Source organism: Anoplopoma fimbria, chromosome 23 (genome assembly GCF_027596085.1).
Source record: "Anoplopoma fimbria isolate UVic2021 breed Golden Eagle Sablefish chromosome 23, Afim_UVic_2022, whole genome shotgun sequence".
NCBI lineage: Eukaryota > Metazoa > Chordata > Actinopteri > Perciformes > Anoplopomatidae > Anoplopoma > Anoplopoma fimbria.
In genome coordinates, this window is record NC_072471.1 from 10,752,145 (window position 1) to 10,768,990 (window position 16,846).

Sequence of the window (16,846 nt, forward strand, 5' to 3'; positions counted from 1 at the left end):
TCCAGGTGGTTATAATATGGTGAACCGATCATCATTTTTTTAAGTCGCTCTTCATCCAACCCACATTGACTAACCAGATGAGACTCTGGCACAGCCTCTTTTTTTGTGGCATCTTTGTTGGAGTATAACGGCCCCTTTTCTCTCGAGCCTTCCGTTGTGTCCGTAATTGAAACCGTTGAGCTCTGACGCCACTTCTTTACAATATATTGTGATCCAAACATCAACACAAATCCTCCAAGAGTAGACGCCGGGTCTATATGGGATAATTACCACAACATCTCTGAATTGTTTACTCAGTGGCCTCTCTTTCGCGTTTGGGCTGCTGAATAATAGATTTGAATTTGTTATGAACCTCTTCATTAACAAATTCATTCTACATATACCGCAAGTCTTCTCAATATGGCCAAACATCAAATGCTAATTCTGTTGTTGTTCTTTTACTTTCTCTTTAAACTCGCTCCCCTACACTCTTAAAACTCCAGAACAAATAATGTTGTCATGCCTGTCGACTGATTTTAGATTGGTTAGAATACTTTGGTCTCTAGTGATTGGTCGCATGGTGGCAAGTATACACAACGAGGCTGCGAAGACAGACTAATCAGCATTATGCTGTTTCTAGTTTTATTTAGCCACCTTTTAGCAACCAACTTTTTTAAGACACGTAAAAGCTTAAAAATTGTTAGAGGGGTTTACAGACGTATTTCATATTGAAGGGAAAAATGTGTGGAGATATCTTAAGCTTGTGTTAACCACAGTCCCTCTTTCAGGCATCTATCCAAAACCCATTCAAAAAAAAAAAGGTAAGGTAATCCAGAGTGCAAAAATGCTAATTAATTTATTGGGTTAAGGACTCCTTCCTGAACCACTTGGTTCAAGATGGAAACAGAGTATAGCGAGTTGACAATTCTGTCTAATATCAGGCAAGCTCGGTGTGGGAGGAGAACAATATGAAGCGATGAATGTTGGAGTAGTCGTACCGGCAAAAACTTTAATCCTTTAAACCCTGCAGAACTATATAAAGGTTTTTCATTATATCCTTTCAGCATTTTCTGTTACCTTATATATTTGAATAAACAGCTTGACACTATTTATACCTGTGTGTATGACCAGTATCATTAGACTGAATGTCGAACCAAGTGAACTCCCTGTAATTAAAAGATGGAGTGACTAATTGTATTCTGTTCCGCTTTCTGAGCTGAGATAGCACTATGAGGATTAGCTCCGGTCTAAGTCGCTGCTTCACCCCCTGTTGTGTAGTAAGCATATGGATTTCACTCACCATAATCTTTGTAGCATTAACGCAGATTTTTGTAAAGCAGAACTGGTTTGTAGCAGAATATTGTGCATGAGTGGTGTCGCTGAGGGGGGTTATGAATAGAAATGTAGAGCCGGCCTAACGTGTTGTTATCAAATATTGCCCTTTTACAAATGGGCACACACCTTCAGAACTTACTAATTACGTTGCAGCAGCAGAGTTGGTCATAAGGAGGAGAGGAGCCCTGTCGCTCTATTCATTATTGATTAGAGAGGGCTGGGATATGTGTGTCTCTATGTGTGTGTGCCTGTGCATGTATGTGTGTGTGTGTTTGTGTGTGTGTGAGAGAGAGACAGAGAGATGGACAAGAAAAAGTTGGTCAGTATAAGAGGAGTGGACCACAGAAAGAGATGGGATTATAACAGATGGGACAAATCAAAAACAACAAAGTTTACAGAACAAATATGTGAAGATAGGACAATAAAGATAACAGACTCAGAGATGCTGTTAGTTAGACAGAATGATGTAAATACAAGAACTATACTTGTGGTTAACAGCTTCCAATGTACAATATGCCGGGCAGATAATAAATTGCTACGGCCCATATTAAACATACGTTTCATGTTTTCATATAGCTTAAAATATACATGGAGCTTGTTGATGAAATGGTTTTGTACTGCATGTGAGATTTTCCACTATTAAAATCGGAGCAAATTTCCAGCAAAGGCATGGCTTCTCTCTCAACAAAGATGACGCTAGTGGTCTATCCAAGAAATAAAGGAATGGAGCTTCGTGCCAAGAGTTAGAGGAGACAATCGAAACCACTCTGGTTGTTACGCTTATTATAAAGCTAGAGCCAGGAGACTAATAGATACACTTTGCATACAGACTATAAACAGGGGGGACTGCTAGCCTGGGTCTGTCCAAAGCTGAAAAATCCACCAGAGCATGTAAATATTGTTTATTATTATTAATATATTATATTTGTTTAATCTGTACAAAAAAGGATGTGGCTCTAGTTTTTGTATTTAACAGACAGACATGGAGGTGGTATTTAAAACTTTCAGCAATAGTCTAGTTATCTACGGATTGATGTCTCAAAATTAATTGGGTAATGATATATTGATGTTACCTTTAAGTTGGACACATCAGCACAATGTGTCACTTCTTGCCCCGGGATGCATAATTCTTAGCAGCACCACATAGGGTTTGTTGAAAAGCAGACAAAAAATATTTTATGATTATCATTTCAGTTATCAGGCATACAAGATTGGGGCTGTACTTGGAAGCACTGTAATGATACAAATGAAAAGGTTTTTGGTGCTGAACGCTTGCAAAAGTGGTCAGTAAGATATATTTTGGATGAAGCAAATTAAGAAAAATAAGCAAGTAATAATTAAACTAAGAATAATGATACATAAATTACTTTTCTTTTTTTTTCATTCAGTACCCTGTGAAATATATGGGGTGAATAATATTATTTACATACTGATAATAAAAAAACAAAATAAAAAAAATATCTAGACTCAGGAAGTTACAACGGAAAACATTAGTTGCTCTTACAAAGTCCCCAATGATACTTGTGAAGTAATATGAGATGACATATCCCCCACTCTCAGCCAAGCTCAAGTTCAGGGACGCCTGTAAAATAACATCAAAATGCTCTGCAATACCCTGAGGTGCTATGCATGACTGTGAAGATCCGCTCTGAAGAAATTATTGGTGTCAAGGCAAATCTGCAAGGTATAATTTAGACTTCTTTAACTGTTTTAACTTACTGGCATCCTACTGTAGTATAAAGAAATAGTTTTTTATACCAGTTTTAAATCTGCCATTGATACTTTGTGCTTTATGAATAAATTGGGATTGGATTTGAACTCAAAAGGGTATCACGCATCAACAACATGATACGTAATGAAGCCAGTCCATGTGAATGGCCTGACTGAACAAGTAAATTATATATATACGCACACCACAATATAAGAATATACTTAAGATAATCATGAATTTACTTACTTAGTTTCTCATATAAAGTCTCGGAATACACACACACACACACACACACACACACACACACACACACACACACACACACACACACACACACACACACACACACATGCACGCAGTATTTGCAGCATATACGTATAAAGTATGTCATGTTGGATTAAGAGAGCTGAGTGCTGATTTAACCATATTCTGCAGATTTCACAGCGGTATTCATTAAGTTTCTCTATTTTTTCAGCCAATTTTGGAAATATCTTTCTCTGTCATTTTACTATTTTAAGCAGTGGGGTAAAATACATTCTGCTCATCCTCTGTCTGTCCTAGAAAGAATATCTGCTTACCTTTTTTTTTTTTTTTTTGCTGAGCAGCCATATTTTCTAGTAGCATGCTGTATCCAGGTCAGTGCATGCTCAAGATTTTCTTAGAAAAAAAAAAGTCGTTATTGCAAATTTGGCATTGAACTATTCATATCTGCTTACATTTAGCAGTAATCAAATAAAGCAATGTCCTTTTCATTGAGTTGCCTCAGACACATAGACTCCAATGCTTCAAACTATTCCTGCAGACATTTGCGCTTCAGCATACATATCGTCTCGTGCATGCCAACAGACACACACACGGCAAGCACAACCCTATTGTGTTCCCTTGCGCGCACACTCACACATTCGATAACCAGCTCAATGACAAACCCAACGGGCATGGCATGACATGACCAATCACCAGTCCTGCAGTGAGATGCCTTTTGGCACTCTCTGAATGGTGCCCCGTGAAAAGGAGAGTGGAGGAGCACCATTTCAGCCATTAGATGAAATGCCTTGACGTGGCAGGAGCAGAGGAAGGGACTTGCATTGTAAAATTGTGGCCCCACAATGGCCAATTCTTCAGGGGCATCCATTTTTCAGAATCAAATGCTGTTACAATAATGGGTTGGGGCTTTTAAAGTTAAAACCCATCTGATGGCTGAAATGTTCCTGGTATTTTCTTTCTCTTTTTTGAACCATACTCCAACCTAAGGGATGTGTGTAGGAGGATAAAAGTGGTTTAAGATGAAGGTGAAGATCCCATGACATGTTTTTTCAGCGCTCATGTCTGCTCACTTTACCTCTCCCTAAATGTACAGAGTATACCTTCTTTGACAAATTTGTGGAAGGCAGACTAAAAAAATTAAAAATGCAAGTGAAGATAAGTACCCACAAAATGCTCAGGTCTATGTGCTTATAAACAGATATGAAAGTGCATAATGCCTCATCTCACAAACATATATATATATAAATATATATATATATATATATATATATATATATATATATATACACGTAGAGACGCAGCAGTCCACACACAGTCAAAGGTATCAGTTTCTAGACTGGATCAAAGTGCATCACAATCCTTAAGGCTCAATGAATGCATGGCATTATAGGGCAAGTTTGTGCATTTTTTACAGAGAGACGAAGTTGACAGAGCTCTGCTGTTCTTTTCAACTTAGACTCAGAGCGACCAAGGTGCATTAAAGAGAGGAGGGGACCACACAGTCCGATTGATTGCTGTGAAATACAAAGAGACACCACACTTTTATCAGTGGATATTCCTCTCTCCTGGAGCTTGAAAAGCTTGCAGTTCCCTTAACACTCTGTAGAGTTTAAAGATACAGCTTAAAGATCAATAGCTCTGAATATCACAAGAAGGTCACTAGTTAAGGTTTCTATGGTTAACGTAGTATGCACACACACAAAAGCCCATTTAAATTATTCATTTTACTTCACTGATTGGCCTCACTTCAGCTTTAATAACGCAGCTCTGCCTTAGCCTCAGAGCCTGTTATGACCATCTCAAGACAATTTTTTACAGTCAACTACCATTATGTTGACTTCCATGCTAATTTACATAAAAAGTCAAACATTAAACCTCTCCTTTGTTACCGTATAGCACACAGTAATTGAGACAATTTGAATTGACAAACAATAGCTCATCCTTTGTGGTGAATACATACAGTTCTCCAAGATGGAGTATAAAAGTAGGATGCATAACTGTGAAATTAACAAAAAAACATTAGCAGATTCTTGTCTCTTGCTAGGATAACATAGAATATAATGTTGCCTGCTTATTATCTAAGTCCTAATGTATAACAAGGGTGTTTACAGGGACGTTGAGTCAGTGCACCGACAATTACAAAAAGATGACGTAAAGTAAAACTCTTAAAACAATAAAAGATAAAAACTGTAGATACCGGTATTAATAAAGCCATTACAAACTGCAGGGGTCATCAAATACCTTGATTCTCTTGTCTGTGGAATAATTTAACTCTCATCTTTGTGCCAACATTGTGTTTGATTGAGTGCATAATTGTGTTTGAATTGGTTGTATTGAAAGTTTTATTCATAAAAATGTCAATTTGATTCCCTCATAATGTTCATGAATGATACCCATCATGCTTTTATTCTCATTTCTCAGTCATCGGGAGGCCCAATAGCAGCACATCTTCAACAGCACAGCATGCGCTACATTAAAGCCACAAGCTGAGAATTGTTTTACACACGGGATTTTTTATTTCAATTTTGTTTGCAGTAATCTCAGGCATGTGAACTGATTTTGGCGATAGATCAATTTTCAAAAAAAGTTGAAAATAGCATCATATGTCCATCATGTCTAATTTCCTCTGTTTTATCTGTCAGTCGTACATGGTTGGCCCCAGCCCCTGCTTTTGTTGGCATCAGTGCAGTGCAGCGTCTCACTTAACTTGAATTGTTAGTAGATGTATGCTGCTCTGTGCCCATGAAAAGATTATTTGTCAGAAAAACAACACAACGATCCCATATTTACAAAAATACAAGAGTCAGAGAAAATGTACTAACTCATAAAAACTGCCTTAATTTCAAAAAAGGTCAGATATCGTAGGCACAGGCAGATAAAGTAAAGCCTTCACTACAGCCCTGGGCAATATGTCTAAGTATTTATGATGTTTTGAACAGAATCAGTAACATACCAAATCTGATGAGTTCAGGATATAAATCAGCTGTCCTGTTGGCAAAACAAATTAAAATGAGGCTTCCCTTTAGGACAATACAGTCCATGGGCCATATTTCAAAAAAGATAAAGCCAATGGAGCGTGACATGAATTAAACCATTCAGAATGCTATTCCCATTAAAAGCCAGATTTTCCTGCATGGCTCTTTTAATGGCAGATTCGGAAATCAATTTTTACTGAGGAGGAGTAGGAGTAGGAGGAGGAGGAGGAGGAGCACTACTGCGTGTCCGTATGTATATTACGTGCAGAGTGTCCGGCCTATGTAGACGCAATCCCTACTATCTGAATAATGACCCTTTATATAGGGGAGACTGGGCACATGGATGATCTCAAGTACATTTCGCCACGTACACAATGAGGGCGCTTGTTGTGAAAAAGACAACTTGCTCTGAAACAAGCAATGAAAGTTGTGCCACTCTGTGCGCCACTTTCTCGGTCTTTCCCACCAGCTAACGTCATTTTGATGTCCATAGATTAATTTGTTTTGTCAGTAAAAGTCAAAGCAGCAACTGAAAAGCAAAATTTATGCACTTATTTGACATGATTTTCTGTGTCCGTTCACTCCCTTTACTCTCTCTGTTTCTGACGTATTTTATCAATTTTCTCTCGTTTTCTTCCGGAAAAGGCACATTTGATAGGTGGGTGAGGAATCAGAGAAGGACACGCCTTGATTGCTAAAACCCTCTCAAGTAGCAAACACTGGTGTCCACACTTACCCCGGCTTTGGTAGCTTTTCTAAACTCCTTTGGAGTAGTGTGGACGTTCACTGTAAACGTAGCAAAAAGATATGCATTATAATATGGAAACTTAATAGTGTGGATGTAGCCTTACTGACGCATGTTAGCATTCTCACCTTTGCTTATTAGAATTAGAAAAAAAGTGCAACTGAGACTGATCAGCTATTGGTAACAAACCAAAGAAGAGGACAATTTGAAATTGAAACATGAACATTGTGTTATGCCCCTACATTAACTAGATGTTGAGATATTTCAACAAATGTCAGGACAAAATATCAGACCATTGCCATCAATAGAGCCATGCTCTTAGCATGGTAAAAACTGAAATGCTTAAAAAAAAATTATTCACAGCCTCCTTTTAAGTTTCACAGTGAGAAAGAACCTTCAATCACACCAGTGCTGGATGATATGTTTGCTTATTGTAATAAATGCGCTACTAAACCTAAACATACTGCTTCAAAGCATTTCAACATAATCTAGCTAATATGCATTTTGACACATTCTTTCACGTCAGAATCTGACACCCCAGCCTAATTATTTTTGTCTCGTTAGTGTACTCCTTGCTCTCCTCATACTTGCTACTCTCCCCTTCAATGCTGTTCAATTTTTCAAAACTGCGAGGAGAAAGTTCAGGTCAGCGTCAGCTCCGGCAACAACAGCAAAGTCACCCTTTGTTCGGAGACAAAGGGCTTTCACAAATCACTGACAGAACCGTGTGTGTATTGCACTGCCAAATACAATGGAGGACAAGATTGTGTGTCAGCTTCATTTCCACTGTCAAGGCTCTCTCTGGCAAAGTTGAGCCTGAAAAGCAATTACATTCATCAGGGAGGCGTACGCGTGATTTGAAATTAATTCCTATTGTGAAGCAAATGGTGTAGAAAGGATTTTTTTTTTTTTTTGAGACACAGTCTGCAGACACACTTGTAAAGAAATCCCTCCATCCCGTTTCTTTATCCTCCCTTTCATCGATTGTTATTATCCCTTTTCTTCCATCAGAAACAGAAAGGAAACCAGCACATCTTGCCGAGGGAAAATTGATTTGAAGGTTTATGGCAGTTTCAACCACCAGATGTAAGGTGTAAGTAAAATGCAACTATTTATAGCATTTACTAAGAGAGATGGGCTATCCCAGAAGGAAGTATTGCTTGTACTTTTTAGCTTTTATATACCTTGCAGTCTATTACTTTGGTGATGTACTTTTCCAAAATAATTATTGAAAGCAACCATCATGTCTGATTTCCTCTGTTTTATCTGTCAGGCCCCAGCCACTGCTTTTGTGGATTTCAGTGCAGTGCAGCGTCTCACCTAACTCGACTTGTCAGTAGATTTATGATGCTCTGTGCCCATGAAAAGATTATCTGTCATAAAAACAACACAACGATCCCATATTTACAGAAATACAAGAGTCAGAGAGAATGTACTAACTCATAAAAACTGTATTAATTCCGAAAAGGTCAGATATCGTAGGCACAGGCACATAAAGTTAAGCCTTCACTACAGCCCTGGAGCCGATTCTAGATATAAATATGTCTAAGACACACATGTAGACTAAGATTTAAAAGGGGAATGTCTGAACATGGTACTCAGAATTGCTGCTCTATGCAAATGGTGTCACTTCTAACTTACCGATACAAATAATTTCTCTGCACATATTTTGTGAATGGGGTGATCATTATTAAGTTGTATACAAGCATGAAAGTGGCACAATATGTACCCGTAAGTATTTCAGGAGAGTCATGTGTGTTTTGAAAGGATTACAGAACCATTTCCAGCGTGTAAACTGGAGGCACATTTCAAAGGAGTAAACATGAGCCAGCTTAATCACTTCATTTGCACAAAAGCTGGATGTGAACTTGAACCGCATGTTAATGCCGGATACAAAACAAATGTTCCTCCTGTACAGTTCCCCCTTCACAGCTTAGACCGCCAGCTAATATCCATATAGCCACATGCTTCAGCAGATGTTAACCACATGTAGCAAACTCTAAGCAGAGGCTAGACCTGCTGCAGTACCATGTAGCGAGCTATAAACCGGGAGCAGTATCCTCCTCCTTCCTCTCCATCTGCCATCGCCTCAGTTCCATCCTCTTTCAGGAGGAATTAAACAGCATGCAGAGAGCTATAAACAGAGGTACGTCAAAGTAAAAGGATGTATGGATTTAGTATGGATTTTTGTAACCAGAAATCCTTTTAATGTGTAATCTTTTATCATGCCTTTCTCTACCCAGTTATCCTCCTCCTCTCCACACCATCCCCCACCATACTTCTTTCTCTTTGTCCTAAAATGTCAGTTCTCTTTTCTCTGCTTCTCTTAAGTTTTAAGAAGCTATCTTCTACGGGGCCATATACCAGATGCTATCACCACGCAGGCAGCCCAGTACTGTAGCTATTAACAGCTGTAAGTCAACCTGGCAGCTGCTTCCTTAGGTGTTAGCCACTGACTCGTCACCCTTGCACCTCATAATCTTGTCAACATGTGACTTTAGAGGGGTGTAGATAATCTGCCCCTCAGCGACAGATGTACTGTTATGATACCAGAGGAGAAGGGCATGGGATTATAGTGTTATCTCCTGCTCCTCTATTAGTCACATGGAAGTTTGAGTTTTCTTTGGAAGAAAGCACATCATTGGATCGGTGGAGTTTGGCCAGGAGCTGACATGCATGTGACATAATACGTAACAATATCCAAGTCAAATTTTGGGAAATAAAGGTAAATGCTTTCCTTTCTTTGTTGAAAGTGTCAACCTATACTTGCCCATTCATCATTTGAATGTGGTCTTCATTTTTATCTCAATATAAAAGAGTCTCTTCGCCTTCTTTATTCATGAACATCAACACATAGATATAAATAAGGAAAGAGCTAGAGGTGTCTTAACCTATGTGCTGTTAGCAGATGGTGTTTCCAAACGCATTAAGAAAAGTAGCAAAGTACTTAGTAATTAAAACTTTATTTTCTAACTATTTTAAGAAAGTTTAATGAGGACTTGAACTAAAAACCTGTTGCACCTGTTGCTGTAAAAGTAACACTTGTGTGGTTAACCACACAAAAAACACAAACAGCTTTGACTACTTAAATGAACTGAGGTGACAAGTATTACAAGCAAATTAAGTGTAACCGTTTAATTAGCTATCCGATACTCCCACTCAAAACTGATGTAAGATTGGGTAGGCAAGATTGGAGAAACCTGGAAGAGTTAGCTAGATTTTGAAAGTATCCAATCCAAAAAAATATCCAATTGAAAAACCCCACCCCCTCCAAAGCCACACCCCCAAAGCACATGAACGTGCTCTGCCTGCTGGAGGACGAGTCCATGAGAGAGCAAAAGGTGTGCAGGGCGTTGTTGCGTGTAATCACTTATTTAACTACCATTATATTAATTACCATCATTCACATGTAAAAAAAACAACAAACAACAAGAAGTGTTTCATGCTGGCTGAATGAAATAAATGGACCGGCATTATTACAGTCCCGCGACGGCCACAGGTAGCAGATTTTTTCCTTTATTTGAGTAGCACACCAACAGCATATTCCAATCACCTAATCTTATATAAACTAAACGATTCACTCCTAACTTTAAAACTAATCTTGGCAGTTAATATATACTGCATATATAACAATGTATTTTAATGCATGCCGACCAATTAAGAATTATACTGTTTTTTTAAGAAACTCTAGTCAGTATTTTACATTTCTGTGTAATTAACTGGGGTTAATAGAAATCCATGAGTTGTAAGATTAACAGGTTTATAGCTATCCTTGAATCGAGCAACACAATTTATTCACAGTTAAATCCTAAATGGACTTTTAGTGCCCTCAATTCCCTTATTTAATTCCCTAAAAAAACGAAAAAATGTATATATATCAGGACATTTAGTACGATAAGATATATTCATTTCTAAACCAGCATGTTATGTATGTGACAATGTAAGCGTGACATTCAACATGTGGTTTCCTTGAGAACTCTCATTTATCTATTTTAATTCTGCATCAGTAATCACACTCACATAACTGGAAAAGTGCCCACATCGGCACCAGCCAGCTGTATCTTCAACAGGCATGCAAACATCTGTAAGAACCAGCAACCGTATCACTGGTGAGTCTATTTAAGGTAATAGCTTCCCCTGGCACAGGCCATCTGACAGAGCTAATTAGTTCGGCTGGGAGGTTTTGCATGCTGCCTGAGACACCTTAAACACAGGGAAACAGGCTGTTTTTATTATTTTCACTGTTTTTCTTTATTTGTTTTCCCTCTCAAATCACTGTTCCGTTCCTTAAGCACTCTTAACTCCCAAATGGAAGCCTTCCTCATTAACGGGATGGAAGCATTTCAGATTTCTCTTCCACCTCCTCCTCCTCCTCCTCCTCCTCCTCACCATGACAGTGTGGGAAGCACTTGATTGACAGGTGAGACATTTCTGGTGTTGGCGTCTCCCCCCAGGTGTCCCGTCTCCTCACTGGGGTATGTTTATACTAGCACATGCAGAGAGGACTGACGGAAACAATTGTGTACACTTTCCACCAAATAGGAATGACTGGAAGTGTACACAACCACACACACATGCTGTAATAGGGCTAGTGATGCATTTATGTGTCCCAAAAGACGAAATTAGAGACTGTGAAATGACAGGGCACTAAAAATATAATAGAGAGAGAGTTTGTGATAATGGTAAAGATCGTCACCGTCATCGCTACAAATAACAAACAACACATATCCGTTATTCTTTAGATTGTGTATTAATGCACGTGCCAATTTTACTGAATATTTGATGTCTTGGGGCAGCAGTTTTCAGGGATATGTTGAAATAAAATATCTGAAAATACTTCTGTGTTTATTTAGATACCTGTGTGTCTGTGTGTCTGTGTGTGTGTGTGTGTGTGTGTGTGTGTGTGTGTGTGTGTGTGTGTGTGTGTGTGTGTGTGTGTGTGTGTGTGTGTGTGTGTGTGTGTGTGTGTTGATTAGCAAAGAGAAAAGATTGCATATTTTGCAGTAGAACCTTGAGAATTTGAAATTAAACTTGTTGTTCTCCGACTTACAATGATTCAGATGATTGTGCACATCGACACACACACATTCACATGTTGTACTAAATAGAATAGAAATGTCTTTCTTTGGAAAAACTAGTTTTGCTTCTCCCATGTCAGTAAATCCTAGGCAAAGGGATGAAGAAGAAAACAAAACACAAATAAAATATAATGAAAAATGCTTGCAATGGAGAAAAATTGGGTGGAACTGAAATTTGAATAAATGAATAAATTGTGGAGGACTGTTATATAGTCAATCTGCATGGAGCAATGTAATTCTATTACAGTGTCTGAAAAAGAGAAGAGTAAAGTCATTTAAACTGTGTCCACATCCAAGTATAGGTCCTGGTGTAGGTTCAAGAGTTTTTGAACTGTAGCAGGATTTGTTGGGAAGGTGGTGATTGAGGCTTCCCTGGATGCAAACAGTCCTCTAAAGTTTGTAGAGGACTAGAAGGTCAAGCAGAAAAAAACATATTGAGATAAGTTCCTGGACAAATAACAATCTTTTCCAATGCTGTTTGCTCAGCCCCTCCCTAAAAAAATTGTTCCAATCATAACTTAGAGACTGCAAGGAAAACCAGGCCTTTCAAGATTTCGATTCCTTCATGCTGTGTATGGGGCACTTTAATACAAATCAAGGTCCAATTTATTTTCTTTATATTCTCTTACGTGTCTTTAAATATAATGTAATTTATTGCAAGTAGTCATCAAGGGCGTATTAAAGGCCCTTTACACAAAATGTTATTGCAATGAGTCAGATGGAAACATTAAAAAGTAATTCAGTGTTTTCAACCAACTCATTGGGCTTAGGTATGCTTCATTAGCAATTCAATCTTCTAGTTACAGTTTTCATTGACAAAAAAATGGGGGGTAGCCAGCTATAAGTGAGAAGCCTTTGTCTCCCTCTTTCTGAAATCAAGGACTGCTACTGTTAACTCCAGGTATTTTGAGACACTGGTGGAAAATAATGACTCATTGTATTATATTGTAATGTTAGGCATTCACCAGATACCTACGGTACAGGCACATCAGTGGGCTGAACAGAGATAATAGGTGGAAGGTGGTGACAGACTGGCAGTTGAATAAAATCATGTGGCTATAAACTGCTTTTGTAGTGGAAAGAAGACTGACTTTCCCCAACTTTTCCCAAACACATAATTGTATCCCCACTACTCGAGGTCACCATCCTTAGCTGACAGTTCCATCAGTAGAGACTGAACTCTGGCATGCTATGGACAATACATCACAACAATACAGCATCAAATAAAGCGGAGTGTCTGTATTAGTGACAGGATTTCTAAATACCCTGGTATACCGTGATAGTGTAACATTGCCCTGTGAAGATTAAATCTTTAAAACTTTCAGCACTTCGTTTTGTTTTGTGACATCACACTGTGACTAGTGAACCCTTCTGTCTTTTAATTATACGGATTAAATCCCAAAAACGCTGTGGAAAGACTACAGGATGTCATCATTAATTTCATTTTACGGTTCTGAGCGTCATAAAATGGTCATTTCAATCAATCTCAAAGGAGACCACTGCTTGCTGAGACTACTAGCATAAACCCTAATGAATAACTCAAATTATATGGTAGTATTTCAGGCCCAGTGTACCTGTCAATGTACTTCCAAGCAGTGATTCTGAGATGCCTGATGAAAACTACCCAGATCAGGACCCTCTGACTGACTCTGACATCTGATACCATGGTGACAGCATCTACCAAGCCAATCAGACCTGAGCCCTGCTGCATCGAAGTTTCAATTCCCCATCCACACGGACACACATCGCACTGTGGTGAACCATCTGTTTTTTTTCGTTCAACACACACACACTCTTACGCTTAAACACACTTATTTTAAGTGGTAAGAGGTGTGATTTCGCAAAGAGAGCAGCTTTCTTCAGCCACCCACTGTTTTCTTTTTCATTGGCCACACTGGCAGCAGTCTGAGATTGGTAATTTAATTAGTGGGCTGGAGTCAACGTGGCTTATTGCCTTTGTTGGAAAGCATTTCCTGCAGACTGCCTCCCATACGGTTTGCAATCGAGATGAGCAAATATTTTCTATCACAAACCAAAACACACTGATCAAAAAAAAAAAAAAAAAAAAAAAAAAAAAAAAAAAAGAATTGTGTTTTCTTCCTCCAAATTGTTAAGCCTCCAAATTGTTAAGCCAAATCACTAGCATTACAGCTTGTGCAGTGATGCATTGCCTACTCTTCACAAAAAAAGGTCATTAGGTGCTCTTTTACCTAACAGGGTCCCAGTGGAACAATGCCTAATCAGCTCAACTTTAAAAAGCCCATTACTCAAAGCTAAGGTCAACAAAAGGAAAGGCCACACTTTGTTTCCTTTGTGTACCACAAAGCCTCAAATGTGAGGCTGGGTCAGTTATGAAAGTGTTTTGATTAATTGCGATATAATATAATATTGTTTTTGGGATTCATAAAACCGTTTATTTTATTGTCTTTTTTTAATTGCATACTTACAACAAAAGCTGCGTTAGGGTCACAGGAGGTTTAGTTTTATCTTTAGCACCCTTGAAATACAAAACCAAAGAAAACCTGAATTTGAGTGAACGCAAAGGTTTCCAGTTGATTGCCTCCTCCGAAACAATTTAAGTATATGAATAAAAATAGTGAACTCATGTATGCCTCTTCAAATCTGTCTCACAATGGCATCTCTGATTCTGTTTTTAAAGTTCAAATGCAAACATTTGAATTCAAAATGATCATGAATTGTTGAGAAGTAGTTACAGGAATACATTTATCGTTATACTCACAGACAGCCTTGTGTGTAATGGCATGATATCGATCAACCTGCTCCGTGTGCACAGTCTGGCTGCTCTGTGTGCTGTTTTACACTCGTGGCATGCTGTGCTGCTACGCTGAGTTTAGGCTCTGGGGATGTGCGCAGACACCTGACGCACCCTGACCTAAGCAGGATATTTTAAAGGATGTCTTGTCTAAAATATGCATAGAGATAAGATTATTTGCATGTCAATGTGGGATTTTTTAAAATAACGACATGATTGTGGTTACAGTATGTGCTTTAGCGACCACTTAAAATAAAATGTGATCATAGGCAATTCCATGCATTCAAACTCATGAAATGTCATAGCAGTAGCAACTTTGTCAGGTCCTATTATCTAAGTTGTCACACTTGGTATTACCTTTTAATGTCTGGCAGCCTACAAGCATAAAACATCGCCTCTTAGTATATATATATATATATATATATATATATATATATATATATATATATTTATTTATTTATATCTAATAATGGGTTATGGTTGGTTTATTATCAGCCTTCCACACCTGTGCTCTGTCACTTTTTTCAGGCTGATTCACCGCTAATTAATCACATCCAATCCATCCTGTACACAAACCAGCTGTATCACTCACCAACTTGAGTGACAACAAGGTCAAAACATCCACCATCTGTTTTCTTTCCGGGGAAAATTTGATGACTCTCGGACCGATTTACACGTGTGATGACAAACAAGTGTCGAAGGACGCCGCCCTAGATCCCTCGACTGTTATCTATTTCATCACATTTGTCAGACAGCTAATCCAACCTTTGTTTACACGAATCAACTGCTTGACAGTGAACTGAATTTACAGACATCTGCTTCAGATGGGGATTGCCTACAATTCCCAGAGTGACTTTTGATGTGATAACTCCAGGAAGTATTGAGAGCCACAGTTGTAGTGTAAGCAAAAGCAAGATACATTCTACACTCAAGAGAAGATGATAGTCGCTTAATCTAAATGCAACATTTGGCTGCATTGGATTACGATCTGCTCATACTATTGCAGTTTATAAATATGCTGCTGCAAAATAGTGATTATTTAATAACTATTCACCATCTATACTGCTCTCTTTTCATCTATGGGACATATATGACATTTTGGAAGGATGAAGGGAAAGAAGAGCCAAGAACATCGAAATAGACTTATGTGCTTCATACTCAAGTCAAATTAGAAAATCTAGCTGTATAAGTTACATACACATACACATAAAATAGATATGATTAATCAGATGCCATGATGCACACACAAGAACAACAACTATTGTTCGCTGACCACATGTCTGTAAAAGTAAGCATTTGGCTTATAAACAAGTTCCCTGAGGCCTAGGGTCACAAAACACGCTTCGACTCTTTCCTGAGCAGCTTCCAGTAAATAAGCAGGTAGGAGTTTAGTGTTTAGCTCAAAGGCATTTGGGATTTAGCTGTTAAAAAACAAACACAATGCCAGCTGTGAGCAACAGATGATGTGATTTTATGCTTACGAAACAAGACTTCTCCTTTTCGGTTCATATTTACTATTTTGTCTACACGTCAACCCAGTCATCCAGGGAGCACTTCATGGCATCCGGAGAAAACTGCAGACGTACTTCAAAAAATAGAAGTACACAGACTCACAAGAACATACTCACAGAATGTTACACCTTTTCATCTGACACCTGTGTGTAGGGCACACCATCCTGGAGTAAATGGTGTGATTTGTCCTTTCACTTTGCCTTCAGCACTATTGATTGCTCCTCTCCAACAAGAATGGATTCACTGATGCAGTTGGCTGTTTCTTTCTTAGCACTCATGTATTATTGAAGGTTAGACATATGGTGGGTTATTGAAGGTGTACAGAGAGGGGAATTCTGTCCACTTTGTTCTAATCTCTATTTCTTCCTCTCACGGTCTCACTCTCCCTTCTCTCTGGCAGATTCCTTCCATTAACATGATGTCAGTGGAGAGATCACTACACTGCTGAGGGACAGTTGAGGAGGAGGAGGGCAG